This window comes from Mus pahari, chromosome 20, assembly GCF_900095145.1.
Source record: "Mus pahari chromosome 20, PAHARI_EIJ_v1.1, whole genome shotgun sequence".
Classification (NCBI taxonomy): domain Eukaryota; kingdom Metazoa; phylum Chordata; class Mammalia; order Rodentia; family Muridae; genus Mus; species Mus pahari.
This window is the reverse complement of record NC_034609.1, coordinates 3,606,078-3,624,265: the sequence shown is the minus strand read 5'-3', so window position 1 is coordinate 3,624,265 and position 18,188 is coordinate 3,606,078. Positions and strand designations below refer to the sequence as shown.

Sequence of the window (18,188 nt, the reverse complement as noted above, 5' to 3'; positions counted from 1 at the left end):
ACAGCCAGGGTTACACAGAGAAACCCTGTCTCGAAAAAAAAAAAAAACAAAAAAAAAAAAAATTGGAAAATTCAATTTCAGCAAAAGTAAATTACCCCAAACAGGAAGCAATGGTGTGTAATGCTGAAAGGGTCAACTCCCTCTTCCAAAATGTTTTCCCGAAAACAGAATTTTAAAAAGGAACTGCTACCAAGTCATTTTCTGAAACTAAACTCTTCCTGATACAAAAATAGAAGACACCAAAAATAAAAAAATAAACTTTAGATAGATATTTTTCATTAATATAGATTGAAAATCTTTAACAAAATAGTACCGAATAGAATTTAGCAGTGCATAAGAATTATGTGCCATTACTAAGTATGATTTTATGAATTTGAAGCTGGTTCAGTATTTGAAAAACATTCAGAACAATCCATCAGTGGGCATCAGATCCTCTGTATCTGGAGTTTCAGAAACTATGAACATTTTCTAATTTGTTTTTTGTTGCTGTTGTTGTTTTGTTTTTTGTTTTTTGGGTTTTTTTGTGTGGCAGACTTGAACTACTGAGGCATTCAGATTCACAGACTGAGTAGCTTCTGGGTTCTCAGCCTCTCCAGTGTGTAGACAATAATTGTTTGCATACCCAGGCTTACTATGCAAGCTAATCCAACAAAGCCCCTTTGAAATATATACACTCTGTTAGTTTTATTCCTCTAGAGACCCCTGCCTAATATAGCGAAGTGTAAGATTAACTCCATTTTTTTAGTTATTGATTTATGAGATAAGAAGTTTGGATAATAAAAATTATAATCATTAAAAAAAAAACCAATCCATCATACCAACAGCCTAAAGAGAAGACTCATACAAACATTTCAATTATAGAAAATGCATTGGGCACAATTCAACACTTCTTGATGATAACAGCTCTCAACAAGGATAATAGACTAGATTGGACTAAACCAGAATAGAATGGAAGTGTCTCAACTTTACAAAAGATTATCTACAAGAAAAACCCTGGGGGCAAGAGACATAGCTTAGCATCTAAGAGCATTTGCTCTTCTCCCAGAGGATTTGAATTTGGTTCTAGTATCCAGGTTTGGTGATTCACAACTGTCTGTAACTCCAGTGTCAGACAATCCAATATCTTCTTCTAGCCTTTGAAGGCACGCACAAAAGTACACACACACACACACACACACACACACACACACTAAAAGGTGGGACTAAGAACAAACAAACCTTAGCTAACACTGTATAAAATGCTAAAAGGTTGAATCCCTTCTCCTGAGGCAGAGAATAAGTCTCTAGGTTTTTCTTTCACCACACCCAATCAACACAGTATTGGAATATTTGACCAGTGCAAAAAGCAAGAAAAGTAAATAAGGTTTTGAAAGGAAAAAAATAAAAGCATCTCCATTTTCAAAGAATATGATTATGTAGATAGAAAACTCTCAAGAATAATGTTTAAAACCCTCATAGAAGCAAAAGGCAATTTTACAAAGATTGCAGGATATAAGATAAATACACAAAAGCAAACAACTGTTCTCCATTGGCAATAGACACATGTGCACTGAAATGTAATGTGTGATATCATATATAATTGTTAAAAACACAAAATGAATATGAAGTATAGATATAATAAACATGACTAGGACATTTATGCCACCTATTAAACTTTGAAGAAAAAAAAACCCATTGAATGGAGAAACCTAGTATAGTTGAGGGATACATGGCCTTAGTTCAATATTTATCAAACTCATAGAAGACTTTTTATATAAACTATATTAAAAACTTTTCCTGGTAAGGCAAGAAACTGGGATAGCTAGAACAATTTTGAAAAGGGAGAAAATGGCAAGAAAGCAATTTCAAAACTCTGCACAGTTACAACAAAGAAGGCAGCAGCATTGGTGGTGAGGTCACTCACTGTGTAAAGGATGGGACAGATGGAGAGCCATAAATAGATCCACAAGAATACACTAAACTGATCTGTGCTGATTCTAAAGAAAGGATTTCACTATGGGTCTCAGGCTGGCTTTGAACACCTAATTTTTCTGCTGCAGCATCCCAAGTGTTGAGAAACAGGTTGTCTTTGCTAGGGTTTTACCTCTGTGAAGAGACACCATGACCAATGCAAGTCTTATAAAGACAACATTTAATTGGGGCTGGCTCACAGGTTCAGAGGTTCAGTCCATTATCATCAAGGTAGGAGCATGGAAGTTTCCAGGCAGACTTGGAGCTAGAGGAGCTGAGAGTTCTACTTCTTGTTTGGAAGGCAGCTAGGAGAAGACTGACTTCCAGGCAGAATGAAGGTCATAAAGGCCATCCCCACAGTGACACCCCTACTCCAACAAGGTCACACCTACTCCAACAAGGCCATACCTCCTAATAGCACCACTCCCTGGGCCAAGCATATACAAACCATCACACAGGTGTGTGCACTACAGCTTCAAATGATGGATAAGTGGCATGCAAAGCACCCAGTGACTAAGGGAAAGCCTCGTCTGTGGACACTGCTCCAGCCATCAGGCATACATGGACTAAACACACCCTAACTTAGCCCCCACACCTTAAACGCAAATTACTTCAAAAGGGATCACAGACTTACATGTAAAATGCAAAACTCTTAAGAATTACAAATACCCTTAGGATAGAAATCTTTAAGATTTAGAGGCAGGAAAGAAGTATTTGACTCAGTCAATAGCATAATCTGTGAAAGTAAAAAAAAAAAAATTGATTTCATTAAAATTTGAGCTTTCTTCCCCCTTGAATAACCTTGTTAAAGAGATTGAAAGGCAAGCCGCAGACTGGGAGAAAATATCTGCAAACCAGATACCAAATAGAAGATTACTAACTAGCATCTGTCAAGAACTCTCAAAACATTGCTATAAAAGTAAAATAAAATAAAAAGAAACAAGAAACTATCAGGCTCTGTAAGTATGGGCAAAAGAAATAGATAGTTTATAAAAGAAAATACACAGTACGTAAAAGATGTTAAATATCACTAGCCCCTAGGGAAATGAAGTTTCTTACTACATTGCAATAACAGTGCAAACTTAGCAACAGCTCATGCTGGTGATGCTACAATGAAATTAAATCTCATAGTGAACAGTTACATTTCTGGGTATTAAGCCCTGGAAAATCAGTACTTACACAATATAAATGTGCTGTATATAATTGTTAATGAACATAACCGTTTTAGATATAAACTGGAACCAAGATAGATGTCCATTAGCTGGTAAATAAATAGTCTGCTTACATTGTAAGTTATATTTGGAACCGTGAGAATAAAAGGGGCAAAGAACTGATAAATGCTCCATCCGGAGAGATCTCAAATGAATTACGCTGAGAGAAAAATCCTATCCCAAAGTTGCAAAGTGCACACCTTTGTTGCCATGATGTTCTAGAATTGGTGGAACTTTAGAAATGGAGGGCCGATTTTGGTCACCAGGGATGACAAAAGGGCTGGAAACATGAAGCATTGGGTGTGGCTGTGAAAGTAAAACCTGAGGGACTGTGTCCCAATAGAAGTGGTCTATATTCCAATTGCATCACATCAGTATCCTAGTAAAGGACACATAGAGCTCATCTCTGTTATTTCTTGAAACTCTGTGCATGTGGAATAAAATAATAAATTCATCAAAAAGATATACATCTTATAGCTCTGTCTCTGTCTCTGTCTCTCTCTTACACACACACACACACACACACACACACACAGAGAGCAGCCTGTTGGAACACATCTTCCTGGTCTGGTCATAGTCCATTGCCATGGTAATTTTCAATTGTCCACCAGGCATTCCCTGATTTTCTTTTCTTGTTTTCTCTCCCTCTTCCTTGTTTCCCTTTCCACTCTCTCCTTTGCTTCTCCTTCTTCTTCCTGAACAATTTGGTCCAAAGGCTGAGAGGTGAGGCAGAACAGGGAGGTGTGCTAAACCTAAGGAGGAAGGGAAGGATGTGTCTGGAAGACTACTCATTCTAGGACAGTCAGACTCGTAGCAGGGTGATGAGGTGTTCATATGGGAAGGATGGTGAAGTCCTCAGAAAGCCTTAGAGATGGACAAGGAGGTCCCCTGCTGAACAGGGAACAGCAGACTTGCCATACAATGAGAGTAACCAGGAATTTACAGTGGAGGAGAATGGACTTGTGGCAAGTTAGAATTCACACTGGTATTGTCTTGGAGTTGGTGGCATTAGTATGAACTCATGGTTTTCAAGGTACACGAACCCATTTAGAAGAAATAAAGATGTGTGTGTGTGTGTGTGTGCGCGCGCGCGCGCGAGTTTGTGAGCTGGGGGATGGATCAGTTGGTAGAATGCCTGCTGTACAAAACTGAGAACTTGAATTTGACTCTTAACTCATTTTAAAAAGCCAGGTGTGATGGCGTCAACTTGGAATTCATCAAAGGGGAGTCAGTGATAACTGCATCCCCGGGCCCACTGGCCAGCCATTCTAGCTACCTACAGAGCTCCAGGCCAGTAAGAGAACTTGCCTCAAAAAACAAAGTACATGTTGCCTTGGTTTGGCCTCTGACTTATATATGTATTTCACACATGTCCACCTGCACACTGTGCATTTACACACATATAGACGCATGACAAAAAACATGCATTTGTGAGTGTAGTTATGTGTGTACACTTATATACATAAATACGTTCTCAAGCCTTCCCACTGAGAGATTGAGTAGATGTCATTGCAGTCATGTGAGTTTGCTTTAAGTCTCAGAATTTGGCTTCTAAACATTATTCCACTGAAATCAACTAGTGCTCTTTGGAGAAATGGCTGATCTCAGAGCTGATAGGAAAACTACGGGATGATCTGGTGTGTCTCACTAATGCCAAGATGGAGGAAATGCTAAGAGAATGACAGAAAAATTTTATAGGGACTCAAAAATCAGCTCAAACAGGTTCTCTTGGCTAGATCTAGGAGTTCAAGTATATAAATAAATATGGCTAGGAACACATTATAACCAACTGACTACAGAAGTCCCACATCCATTCTGATATAAGCTAATGAATAAACTGAAAGATTGCTTATCAATAACACGAGGGAAAAGAATAACTGAAGAAAACTGTCAGGTGCCTCTTTAATCAAGCAATCAAAGTGAACATCACCAGTAACCAGAGAAACCGAAGTCATGTGTCACCTGATAAGATGCCAGCAAGAGAAGGTCACATGGCTGCTTTGATTTCCCACCAAGATAGCCTGGATCTCACAAGGAAGCGTCATACAGATTCAGCCTGAGGGTCAGGTAACAAAATAACTGCCTGGTACTTTTCAAAAGTCAGAGACATGAAGACCTGCTGTCTGAAGGGAGCCCAGGAGCCCCGATAATGATCACACCCTACAGTTCAGAACTGACTCTTTGGCTAGGCAAGTGGGATGGACCATTTGGCAAAATGTAGCTGAATTGTGGGATTTGATAGTAGTTTTGTAAATATTCAATGTCTCAACTTTGTGGCTTTCTTTTGGTGATGGGAATCATTGTTGCCATCTGTCTACCGCTGTGCAGAGACACCATGACCAAGGCAACTCCTATAAAGGAAAACATTTTATTGGGGTTGGCTTACAGTCTTAGGGGTTCAGTCCGTCATCATCATGTTGGGTAGCTTGGGAGCTGGAGGAGCACATTAAGGCAGACATGGTGCTGGAGGAGCTGAGAGTTCTACACTTGATCCGAAGGCAGCCGTGGGGAGATTGTCTTTCACAGGCAGCCAGGAACAGGGTCTCTCTTCCACAGTGGGCAGAGTTTGAGGACTAGGAAACCTCAAAGTCTTCCTGTACAATGACACACTTCTTTCAACAAGGCCACATCTCCTAATAGTGCCACTATTGGACCATGGGCCAAGCATATTCAAACTACCACACTATCTGTAGAGAATAGCTGTTGAGGAATTGAGAAATAATGGGTTATAAGGCCAGAAACTTTAGATATGGGCAGGTGGGATTAAAAAAAAAAAGTAACATTAATTGAAGGGACTTGATGTTGCTTGAATGAGAAATGTCTTTGTAAGGTCCCCAGATGGTGGCGCTGTTTGGAGAGATTGTGAATCCTTTAGGAGGTGGAGCCTTGCTGAGTGAGGGTGGACATCACTGTAGTTAGCTTTGGGGTTAGCTTCCCTATCCTCATTCTCTCTGTGACTTTCTGCTTTCTGTGTGCATATGAAATGTGATTGCCATCTTCCTCCTCCCGCTGCTGTGCCATCCTTATCGCAATGGACCCATCCCTCCAAAACTGAGAAGGAAACCCTGTATACCTTAAGTTGCTCTTGTCAGGGCTGTTGCTGTTGTTTTCCATACATCACTCCTGAAGACTTTCATGCCTTCCTGAACAGGACTCCATTCATAACACCACAATAAGGCCAGCAGCAGGTCCTTAAGCTTTTTGCTTATGTGCTTTTCAGCTCTGTAAGTTCTCACAAGAACTAGACACAACTGAAATTCTACACAGAGACATAGACATCCAAAGAGACCCCTGTGGGAGGCATGGGTCTAGGTGGGACTCATTTGGAATGCTTTGAATTTCCAAAAGTAAAACCTGGAACCTTCATTAGCTCGAGATCCTAAATTACACATATTCTAGAGGAAAGTTTAGAAGGGTGTGGGGAATGCTGAGAAAACCTTTCTTAATAAATAATTTTGGCAAGATAAGGATTCTAAATGATTGACTCAAAAATGTATATTTTGCTGTCATATAGTTTTCCGCTAGTTGATAAGTGAGGTGTAAGCGTGTTCTTAACTCTTATGTGGCTGACTCTCCATCTGACCACAGACCTTTGAACACGCAGCAAGCAAAGTAACCATCTATGTTGCAGTAATTAAAGAGCCCTTTTGTTTTGTTTTGTTTTGTTTTGTTTTGTTTTGTTTTGTTTTGTTTTGTGAGTAAGCATTAGAGTCTAGTCCAAACACAAATGAGCAACAGGGCATGGTCATTCTCTACCGACACGGCTAGGACATTTATTTTGTTGAATTTTTGGATATGTTGAGGGGATTGTAGTTATGGCCCCTCACTACATATTTCAGGTTTTAGAAATTAGTAAACATTACAGACAGATGAACAAAGATGAGGTAACAATCCCAGCTCTGGGCGGGGGAGGGGGGTGGTGGAGAGGATTCCCTGGGTGTGGCCATACTTCCCTTTGCTCCCATCAGGAATTAGGACTCTAAAAGTCTGTGACCACAGGGGTGGCAAAAGGTTGCAAGCACACCTGCTTCTCGTTGAGACCATTTTCTGTACTTTGGAGAGCATTTTCTGTGGGTCCAACTCTTGAATCCCCAAGATCAAAGCATGTCTTTGAATCTTCAGTGTGGTGGCTAAGAAGGAGGCGGGGCACTTAGGAGCCGGCTCAGTGAATAAATTGCCTGCGACAGAAGCCCGAGCACTCGGTTCAGATCGCCAACCTGCAGAAGAGGGGTAGGAAAATACTCTCAGAACCACAGGGGATGGAGACTCCAAGGAAACAAGGCCATCCGTAGCCACGTGATCAGAACTCCTATGCAGATCCTTGACAGCGCACACAGGGCTGTCAAGGATCTGCACCAGATGGGATCCTAAAGTCCAAAGGCAATGGGAACGTGTTCCCAGGAGTCTCACTGGGGAAACAAATGACTCTTATGGGTAGGTCCCAGGCCCAGATGGTCAACAGGAAATTAACTAAGTGACATTTCTGGAGGTTCCATGTCTCATAATGCCATGCATGCCAGGGTGTTTCCATATACATACATATATATATATATATATATATATATATATGTGTGTGTGTGTGTGTGTGTGTGTGTGTGTGTGTGTGTGTTTCCACATACATATATATCGGGTCTCGTCTCTCTGGTCTGCCTGTCCTGGACCAGGGTCCTGCTCCATGAGCTCCACACAGTTCAACAAGCGTTCATTCTATGGGGTCTTGGCAGGGCCCAAGAACCGGCTTCTGTCCAAATGTGATCCCCAAAAGGAAGGCGAACTCTGAAGCTAGTTAGAGGGACTCAGCCGCCTCTGCATCAGTCCCGACTTCCAGAAGGGTCTGAAAGATGGGGTTACCCTATGTACATTCATAAACAAGCTGCCATCGGGCTCCTTATCCAAGATCAACTATGTAGAGCTGGCAGCAGCTAAAAAAGCTCTTCAGTTCCATCAAGGCCACAGTCAGCTACGGCATGAACCCCGGGGACCTGTTCGGGAGTGAGAATATGATGCAGGTTCAAGTGTCTCTGCTTGTGCTGGTAGGAGGGGACAAGACCGAGAAACTGCAGAATAGTGTGGACATCCAGTCAAATACTTGAAGAAACGAGAGAGGAGCTTTAATGCCACCACCATGAAGGCTGGCCACAGTGTCATCAGGCTGCAGATGGGCGCCACCAAATGTACCAGTCAATCTGGCATGGCAACCTACAGTACCAGGTGACATCTCTATGACTTCAAGAACCTCCTCCTGCCCCCCCCTCCCATGGACCATCGCACCATCAGACTCCAGATGGGCACTAATAAGTGTGCCAGCCAGGTGGGCATGACGGCTCCAGGGACTTGGAGGCACATCTATAACACCAAGATGGTCACCAACAAGGGTGACAACTCTTTTATGTCCCTGCAAATGGGCTAGAAGCAGGGCGCCAACAAGAGTGGCCAGATCTTTGGACTGGGACAGCAAATGTACAGCCCTAAGTATTGCCCAACAGCTGACGGTGGTGGTGAGGTGACAGACAGGGTCCTGTCCCTGAGTGCCTGGCCCTAATGCCAGGAGGGGACAACTACTGACACCCAAGGGTGCCATGCCAGTACCCAGCATCATCACTGGTGTGTACATTTGGGGAGTTTTCTAATGCCAGCATCATAACTGTGTGTGAGTTCGGGGAGTTCTCTATTTGCATTAGGTTGTTTTGTTTTTTGAAACTGGGCCTCACTTTGTAGCTTTCTCTGGCCTAGAACTCATTTCAATCCTCCTGCCTCAGCTTCTAAAGGGCTGGGATGACAGGCCTGTGTAATTCGTGCTCCCTTCTCACCCATCATGCTTTGCTTCCTTCCTAGGATTATCGCACCAGGCAGGGAACATGGCAGTCCTTGACGGGATAGCCAGGTTGTATATTTCTCAGTGGGCTGTAGGAGAAGCTGGTTCTAGAGCATTTCCTGTTTCCTCATCTCCTCTGCATCGGTTTGTGGTTTATGAAACCTTGGAAATTGCAGGCAGTTTCAATGAAAGGTAACAAGAGATTTTGTGTTTTGTTTGTCCCCTCCCCCTAAAAAAAATGCAGGGGTGGGGTGCCTGGCTTAAAATACTGCAAGCATCGTGGGGACTGCATTTGCTACACCCAGACCCTCAGACCTCACCCTTCCACGCTCAGCGTGAACACTGAGGCCTGGACCTGAGGCAAGCCAGACAGGATGACCACACGGGCAGTCCTCCTGGTTCCTCTGGGTTTGGAGGGTCCCAGCTCCCCCCCCCCCCCCGCAGGCCTTGTTTAGCTCTGCTGGGCTCATCCTCCTCCAAAGGTGTGTGTGGCCTATAGGGGCTCTGCCTGTGCTGCCAGATAATGAAAATTCCCTGTGTGAACCAAAAATAGAAACCAAACCAAACCAAAACCCTCCATTTCTAAGGAATATATTTTCTAATTCTTTATTTTTAACTTGATTTTATTTACACACACACATACCCCACACTTTACACTACAGGCCCTTCAGCCTCCAGTTTAGTGGTTTAGGGGATTCCTGAGTGAGCAAATGAGTTGAGTGCATCTTTGTTTTTTGTACCTTTTCTTGGACTCTTTTCCCTTCTATTTCTTTTTGTCTAATTTGGATGTGTTAGTTTTTGTTTTATCTTATTATATGTTGTATTATTACCACTTAGAAGCCTGTTTTCTTTCTAATGAGAAACAGAGAGTGGGTCCAGATGCAAGGGGAGGTATGGAGGAACTGTGCCGGGGGAGCACAGAAAGGGGAGAACTGTAATCAGGATATATTATTTGAGAATAAAAAAACATTTTCAATCAAAGAGGGGGGAGGGAAAACCTTGAGGTTGCAGAGTTCGCCTGCTGCTCACTGACATGGGGCGCAGACGGTAAGTCCCTCTCATTGCTTAGCTAGCCTAGCTGAATCACTAAGGACCAAATTCCCGAGGAAGGCCCCTCATCTTCAAGTGGAGAAAGCCACGAGCTTCCAGATCAACCTACAGTGACAGTCAAAGTAAGTAAACTTCATTTTTCATTTCATTATGTAGTCGATGGAGGTCCAAAAATTCTTGCGGAATGATTTTTAAAAGTTAATATGTAATTCTAGACAATGTGGTAATGCCTAACTGGACCTTAGTGGGAGTGATACGGGGATGTTGTAGTAAGAAATAAGCCAATCAGGCTGAGACTTGGAGCTTACGTGGAAATACAGTAAGTCTCTCTGTCTACGTTGTTCCTGGTAAATTTGTCAGGTAGCACATATTGGGACTACTTCATCTGGGAGCATGGGGGAGTGACTAGCTCATAGCTGGCATCCTTAGGGTTCCTCATGTTTGTCATGTGGCCTCTGGTTCTAAGAAAGCAGCAGAGATAAGATGCCCCACCAGTCAACAGCTTCTCGAGAGAGAAGCAATCCCATTACATTTAACATGTATAAGGATTACACAATAAATCCTGATTTGTTAAAATGCAAACAGGTAGGGGGAGGATGAAGAGAAGGAGGAAGAAGAAGAGGAGGAGAGCACCTCTTAAAATATGGGTAGAAAGAGTTTTGTTCTCCACAAATTACTTTGACATAAAAAAATGATAGTTGTATTAAATCCATGGAGAAGTGACACGGAAGATGAGGCGCATCTATGATCCCAGCACCCTGGACGCAGAGGCGGGAAGAGCAGAAGTTGAGGGCAGCCTGGGCTACACAACAAGCTACAGATGAACCCGGGCTATGGAGTGAGACTCTGCCTCACCCCAGCATACTAAACAAACTAACAAAGAAACAAAACCTTTGTCTTCCGTAATTCCAGCTTTTAAATTTCATATACACCGGTCTCCACATGCTTGTTCTGTATGAATGGACATAGTCTGAAGTCCTCTGAGAGCTCTCATCAGCTCAGTTTGGGTTATGTAACTAACACAGTCAGCCCTCTATGTCCAATCAGGTTTGGCTGTGGAACTTGTGCTGCCTAATAAACAGGCTCACATCACAGGGCTTCGGAGAAGCCAGGGTCGCTTAGGATGGAAGGGAAGTTAAGGATTATCATTGCATGAGAATAGGGTATAGTGGGGGATTTTTTCCTATCTGTCAACTTATGAAATTAAATGAAAAGAGATATGCAAGTGACCGGAATCATTGACTCCTTTCCTCTAACCTGTGCCTATTGTTTTAAGCATGAGATTTCGTCCTCAAGTAGCCAATCTTCCAGGTAACTCTGCTGTCTGTGGAAGAGACTTAAAGTCATGACTCCCCCAGGGGCATGCTGGACTTGACTTGTGTGACACACATAACTTCCCAGAACTGACTATAGGCAATGAGGCAAAAAATCTTTTGTTGCTGCTTTAGAGGGGCCGTTGTCTTAGGGGACAACCTGAGAAGTGGGTGATGGATGGCCATGAATGTGCTCATAACTTTATTACAAATGTGGTCGGGGCTTCTTTGGTGAGTTCCACCATTGGCCTTCTGTGACCTTGCTAGAAGAGCTCGTTGCCTTGTCTACTGGACACCAGACCCACCTCCTCGCTCCTCACTGGCCTTCCACACAGCTCGGGAGGGGACTTGTGATGTAACATGTCTGCAGTGTCCCAGGTTTAAGAACCCTTTCCCACTCCCACTCGAGATTACTTTATGACAGCCCCCAGTACCTTATCATGTTTCCTACTTCTATTGGCCCCATTCCTCATCTCAAACAGTCTCCATGCTATTATTATGTCTCTTAAAAAAAAATCTGATTCGATACATGAGTGGAAATATATACTTTTTCTTGCATAGTCTGGCTTATTTCACTTAATATGATCTCCAGTTCCATCTATTTTCCTGCAATGACATAAACCTTTTCTACTTAATGAACTAAGAAAACTCCCCGGTATACACACATCATCTGTCTATGTGGAAATATACACTCACTGACTTTAGGGTTTTTGTTAAGCTTCTGAGATCTCTGCAGGGAGACGTGCCCGCCACAGTCGGCAGGTATGCTTGATCAGTGCTCGTGTTCTGCTGTCTTAGTTTGCTTACTGCTGCTATGACAAAATACTGAACAAAAGACACTTGAGGAAGAAATCTTACACTTCCAGGTGACAGTCTGCCACGCAGGGAAGTCAGAGTCTGACTCAAGAGAAACAAGAACCTGGCAGCAAGGACAGAAGCCGGAGCTATGGAGGCTCCTCTCCCTGGTTAGCTTGTGAAGACATGCTCAGCCTGCTTTCTGATAGAGTTCAGGACCACCAGACCCACCGTGGGTCAGGCCTGCCTCTGCCAACAGTTAATTAAGAAAATCCTCCACAGACCTGGCTACAGGCAAATCTTACGGGGTGGGGTGGGGGGCGTTTTCTCAACTGAGGTTCCCTGTCCTAGATGACCCTATTTTGCATCAACTTAACAACATAAACAAAGCAGCAGCAATCACAACTCAACCGGGTTTACAGTTTTACATGACTGAAGGCCACTTGCACGACTCAAAGATGTACCTTATCCTCTACTTGTACCCTGCATAAAAGCAAGGTAGACGGGTCTTTGGAGGGTAGGGGGGCTGAGGGAATGGAAAGGGAAGAGAGCAGTGATTTTGTGTGTTGGAGGGGCTATAGTGGAGTTTTAAAGTTGGCCCTGACAAGAATCCACACCAAGATGAGCTTGTATGGCCCTATTTATACTTGGTTCTCACAGTATTATTCAACTTACTTTTCCAGGCTTCCTGCTAAAAGTTGTATGTTCTAGGAATTGGTGATGGAGTGACAAGGTGACTCTTCTGCCTCCAGTCAGTTCAAGGTGCGAATAGATGAAGCTCTCTGCCCCTAACCAAAGTCTAAGGCCTAATTGTGGGCTTGTCTGTTTGCTCCATACTGTTCAGGGTTCCAAGAGGCTTTGGCTCTGTGTCCCTGTATCTCTGGTTCCCACAGAACAGAATAGACTTGGATATGGGGTCATGACACAGTGTACTGGCCTGTCAGGATGGCAGGGAGACTTCCCACTGCCTACCAGAGTTTGCAGTCAACTCCTAACAAAGGGGAACTTTAATCTCATCGCTGGATCTTTCCTGTTCTTTCCTGGAAGTGAGAAATCAGCCGGCATTAGTACACACACTCCTGGTGTCCTCCAGACATCATAACCAAAGGACAGACGGTGACTCCACAGGTCTCCCGGGAACCACGCAGAAGCAACGGAGTGAAGTTGAAACACTGTGGGAATCACTCACTGCCCAGTGCAGCTGTGTAGACCACTGCCCACAACTTCACATTCTTCGTGGAGCTAGGGCTGGGCAGCTACACAAAACGGACAAGACCCAGACAAGTCATCAATTTCCCCAAAGCAACGAGCCACGTTTCTCTACCCTAAGTTTTGGAAAAAGTAAATATGCTCACTTTTCCTGCTAAGACCGAGGCACTTGAGTTTTTCCTTTATGATGGGAACAGGAGGGGACTGAGGAGGGCTGCCGTGCTCAGCCTGGAAAAGTAATTAAATGCCTATATTTAATGCCGTGGCTTTGTTACAAGATAAAACTGTAAAAGACAACATTACATTTTTTTCTTAACTGCTTGGATAAGCACATCCATAATTAAATCTGAATAAAGGTTTATTAGAGCACAAAGCTATAGGACTTTCTCCTTTTAAGTTACTCTATTTGTTGCTTATTTGATTTAATCATTGTTCAATCTAATATGACACATCAATGTAAAAACAGATTTTTGTTTATGAAAATTCTTATTTTCTAGATTATTTTAATGAATGGTGTCTTGGACTTTCTGAGTTCCGTGGAGCACTTCTTGAACTTGCAGTTGCATGCGATGGTGCTTACGAAGCTGGTTTTCTCTTCGGTTCAACACATTAAGCACTATTGTTTCCACAGCCTCGCTGTGTCAAGCTGTTATTTCTGGCGTTTCATATAAGCACGAGGTCAAGAAGAATAGAAAACACCAAATAAATTTCTCAGCAGGAATTCCAGCTTCCCTTCCCCTATAAGTTCATACTTTTGATTTCTAGGAAGAAACAAAAACCTTCTAGGGGGATAAGATTATTTGAATTTGGCTCTCATGGCTTATAGAACACTGAAGTATAGTATTTATATCTTAGTGGAGAATCTGTATGGTAGATACTACCTATAAATCTTGGATTGCCCGGAAAGAATATTCTGATTCTTGTACTTGTGCGTCCTGAGTCCTTCCTTAGATAATACTCCTCTAGGAATATAAATCTTGATAACATCTTATTTCTGGACTTCTCATTGTTTGGATCTTTCTAAACTTTGATGTCTGAATGTCTTTAAAACTGTTTAATCATCATAATACATAAACCAGTGTGCAGCAGTCTGACATTGTTTGCCTTTGTGTGGTTGGGGGAAAAAAGGAAAATAAATTGTTTGTATAGTGCCGAAAATGAAGGTTGGGATTAAATTGACCTAAGGTTAATGATAGGATGAAGGTCAACTGTCAAGTAGCAAGAAAATGGTATCTCCTTGGCAATAATTAATGTTGAGCAATGACTAGAGTTCAGATTATTATAATGAGAGATGATATGGTGCTCCAACTGTCCAGAGGTCAGCGTTACTTGGCTTCCTATAGTTCGAGGGTAAATAAGGAGAACTTTCTAGTAAAAACAATGTAACTTGATACAATGAGCTTTCTGTGACCCACAGTTCACAGGAGGCATTGTTAGTATGTATACAACGTTTATAAAATATGTAGCAGTCAATGTTTTAGGGCCACCCACCCCTGAATGGGCATGTGGGGTGGGGGTGGGGAATGAGTCAGGGAGGTGTTTATTTAACAGTAGAAAACAGAACAAAATTATAGTTTTCAGACTTGCATATGTTGGCTATTATCTTGAAATTCTAATGAGTCTGTTTTTAAATCCCTCATTTTCTGAATGGCACCATTCTTCCCATAATATATCCCCAGTTGTCCTTGCCCTGATAATGTATTACACCAATATATCATTAAAGCAACAGATATATTAGAGCCATACATTATCAGAGCAAAGCACTCTAGGGGTGATGTATTTCATGAATGATGGCTCCATCCTGGGCTGTGCAGGTACAGTAGCAAAATCAGTTTAATGAGATGGAAGAGCCCAGGTTGCAGTCCTGGAATTGACTAATGTGGTAAAAAGTGACCTCAAGTGTACTGTGTATTCTGCTTTCTATTGGACCATTGTACGTGCTGAGTTTCAAAAGAAAAAAAAAAAAAACAGTGGCAGGAAAGTCTTCCATGAAGAGGATGGTCTGAAGACTACCGACTGTTTGATGCTGTATTCTTTCTTGTAAGGAAAGTTCCTCTTGGAGGACAGTCCTAAGTCTCTTGGGTCAGATGTACACCATCTCCCAAGACAGGCTGTAAGCAGGGTTTGGTTTCCTGACCCATCCCCACATCCACGTACCATTTTTCCTTCAACTCTGCCAAGTCCCCTAATCTTGGGTAGGTTCTTTCCAAATCATGATCAATGAATGAATAGGACCAGCCCTAAAGATGCTCAGTACTTCCAGAAAAAAAGAGCTGCACAGTTGGAGAAAACCAGCAAGTTCCCCCCAAGGGCAGTCACCCCTGCCCTGATACTCCTGAAGGGTAGGTAGCAGATCCCAGGGTCTCCTCAGTTAGCTTTCAGAAAGGATGGGTGCTGGCTTTCGCCACCTTCATTCTGTCAGTGATCGATCTAGGACTTCAGGCTGGGGGAGGGTATACTGACTCCATACAGATATGGCCGTGACTTCTGTTGGCGTCCTGACTTCTCTACTGTTGCTGTGATCGCATAAACATCACACTCACGTTTGGAAGATTATCCTCCTTTGAACACTCCCAAATCCCTCCAAATCTTTGCCAGAAGAACCTCCCATTGTATGCTCCATGCCCCCCATTCCCCACCTCACCTTCCACAGGATGTCAGTCTTTCATGCTCTCTCTAGGTGCTGGCTGCAGATTTTGATTTCTAGGAAAAAACAAAAATCTTCTAGGGTGTGAGCTTATCTGAATTTTGCTCTCATGGCTTACAGAACACTGAAAACCACTGTTCAGTTGCGTTCTCCATCACCACTCTTACGTACTCTGGAAGTAAAGGCCAGGAATGGTGCTGTCTATGTTCAGAGTGGGCCTTCTCACATCAGCTAATTAAGAAAACTCAGGGCGGGAGAGGAGGCTCATTGGTTAAACTCACTTTCCATTCTTAACAAGGGCCTGAGCTCAGTTTCTAGCACCCATATGGAGGTTCATAAATATTTATAAATAGTTTTTAGAGGTTTTAACACTTTTCTGACCTTCAAAGCCACCAGGCATGCAGCTGGTGCATGTACATACATGCAGACAAAATGCTCATAAGAATAAAATAAAAATAAAATTGAGAGAGAGAGAGAGAGAGAGAGAGAGAGAGAGAGAGAGAGAGAGAGAAGCCCTCTTATAGACTTGGCCACAGGCCAGCCTCACCAAGACAGTCTCTTACCCAGTCACTCTTTTCAGGTGATTATGGATTGAGTCAAGTTGCAGTAAAACCTAACCATGGCAGTTAGTGTGGGGCTCTTTATGGCAAAACCCCAGCTGGGTTGTAATTCTTTCTAGGTAAAAATCAGGTTTCTTGTTCATTGCCACTTGGGGCAACTAGGCATGACCTATTAAAAAAATCCAAGGAAAGGAACAGGACATTTATAATAACTTAAAGGTAAGCTGTCTAGAAACAGCAATTGACAAAAAGAATTCCATAATCACGGTGCGAGAGAGGAGAGGGGTCGCGGTCTATGCAGCAGCTTCTTGCATTTGAACACGTCTTCAAGAAAAGGTTATTCTATACAGTCATTCAGATTCAGAGTATTCTCACAGCTGTGAACTGCTTTTGTCCTTCCCCCCTCTCTCTTCCTTCTTTCTTCTCCCCTCTCTTCTTCCTCCCTCCCTCCCTTTCTCCATCTCTCTCCTCCTGTTCTTCCTCTTCTTATCACTCTGTTCCCAGAAAAACCAACAATCTCTTTCTACTGGGAGCCACAGCCAGCAGCAGCCAGCACCAAAGAGAGCGTGAAAGCCAGGCAGCCTGTGGAAGGTGAGGTGGCAGGCAGATGGCGGTGCGGGGCATACAATGGAAGGCTCTTCTGGCAAAGATTTGGAGGGCTTTGGGAGTGTTCAAAGATGGAGGATAATCCTTCCAGATGTGGTTTTCATAGTAATTGCTGGGAGTATTTGTCACATGGGTTTTCTTAGACTAACTGGCCATTTTCTAAGTGGGTGACTTAGAGAGGTGGATCTATCCTTAATGGACTGAATGTCTTTTAAGAGATTGACAGATATTCCTGGAGAGAGATGGAGGGAACTGCCATGAGTCTCTCTGCCTTTTTTTTCTTTGTGTGAAAATGCATTTCAAAGAGGCATGCACATGTATTCATTGTACGCAAAAAAGGGCAAATTCTGGGTGAGATTCGTGGTGAAATAGTAAGGAACCCGTTCATCAGGTAGCGAAAGAGGGTAAAGGTCATTATCTCACAAATGCACTTGAGTCCTCTCACAGGTGTTCAGCAGCAGCCTTGCCACGGAATACCTGGCCTTAAGAGGAACAGTTCAGTGTCACTTCTAATATTTGTTTTTCCGAACAGATTGAGTCTCAACAATAGTATTACTATATCCAGTCTCCGAAGTGTCATGCATTAATCCATTAATTTTAAAAATTTCGTAAAGTGCACCCATTCAAAAGTAAGAAGTATAGATCCTTCAGTGAAAAATTTAACAATCATAGCAGAATAACACACACACACACACACACACACACACACACACAAGCTTAGCCACACCATCTGTTACCATGAAAAAGTCCACAGAAGAAAAGACAAATATTTTTTAACTTATTTTATTAGATATTTTCTTCATTATATTTCAAATGCTATCCCGAATGTCCCCTATACCCTCCCCCCACCCTGTTCCCTGCCCACTCACTCCCACTTCTTGGCCCTGGTGTTCCCCTGTATGGGGCATATAAAGTTTGCAAGACCAAGGGGCATCTCTTCCCAATGATGGCTGACTAGGCCATCTTCTGCTACATATGCAGCTAGAGACACGAGCTCTGGGGGTACTGATTAGTTCATATTGTTATTTCACC

General features: G+C 42.8%; 1 pseudogene; it reads left to right on the top strand.

Annotated features, from left to right (window-relative positions):
- Positions 1–7,836: 7,836 nt before the first annotated feature.
- LOC110337767 lies at positions 7,837–8,703 on the top strand (annotated as a pseudogene).
- Positions 8,704–18,188: the final 9,485 nt, after the last annotated feature.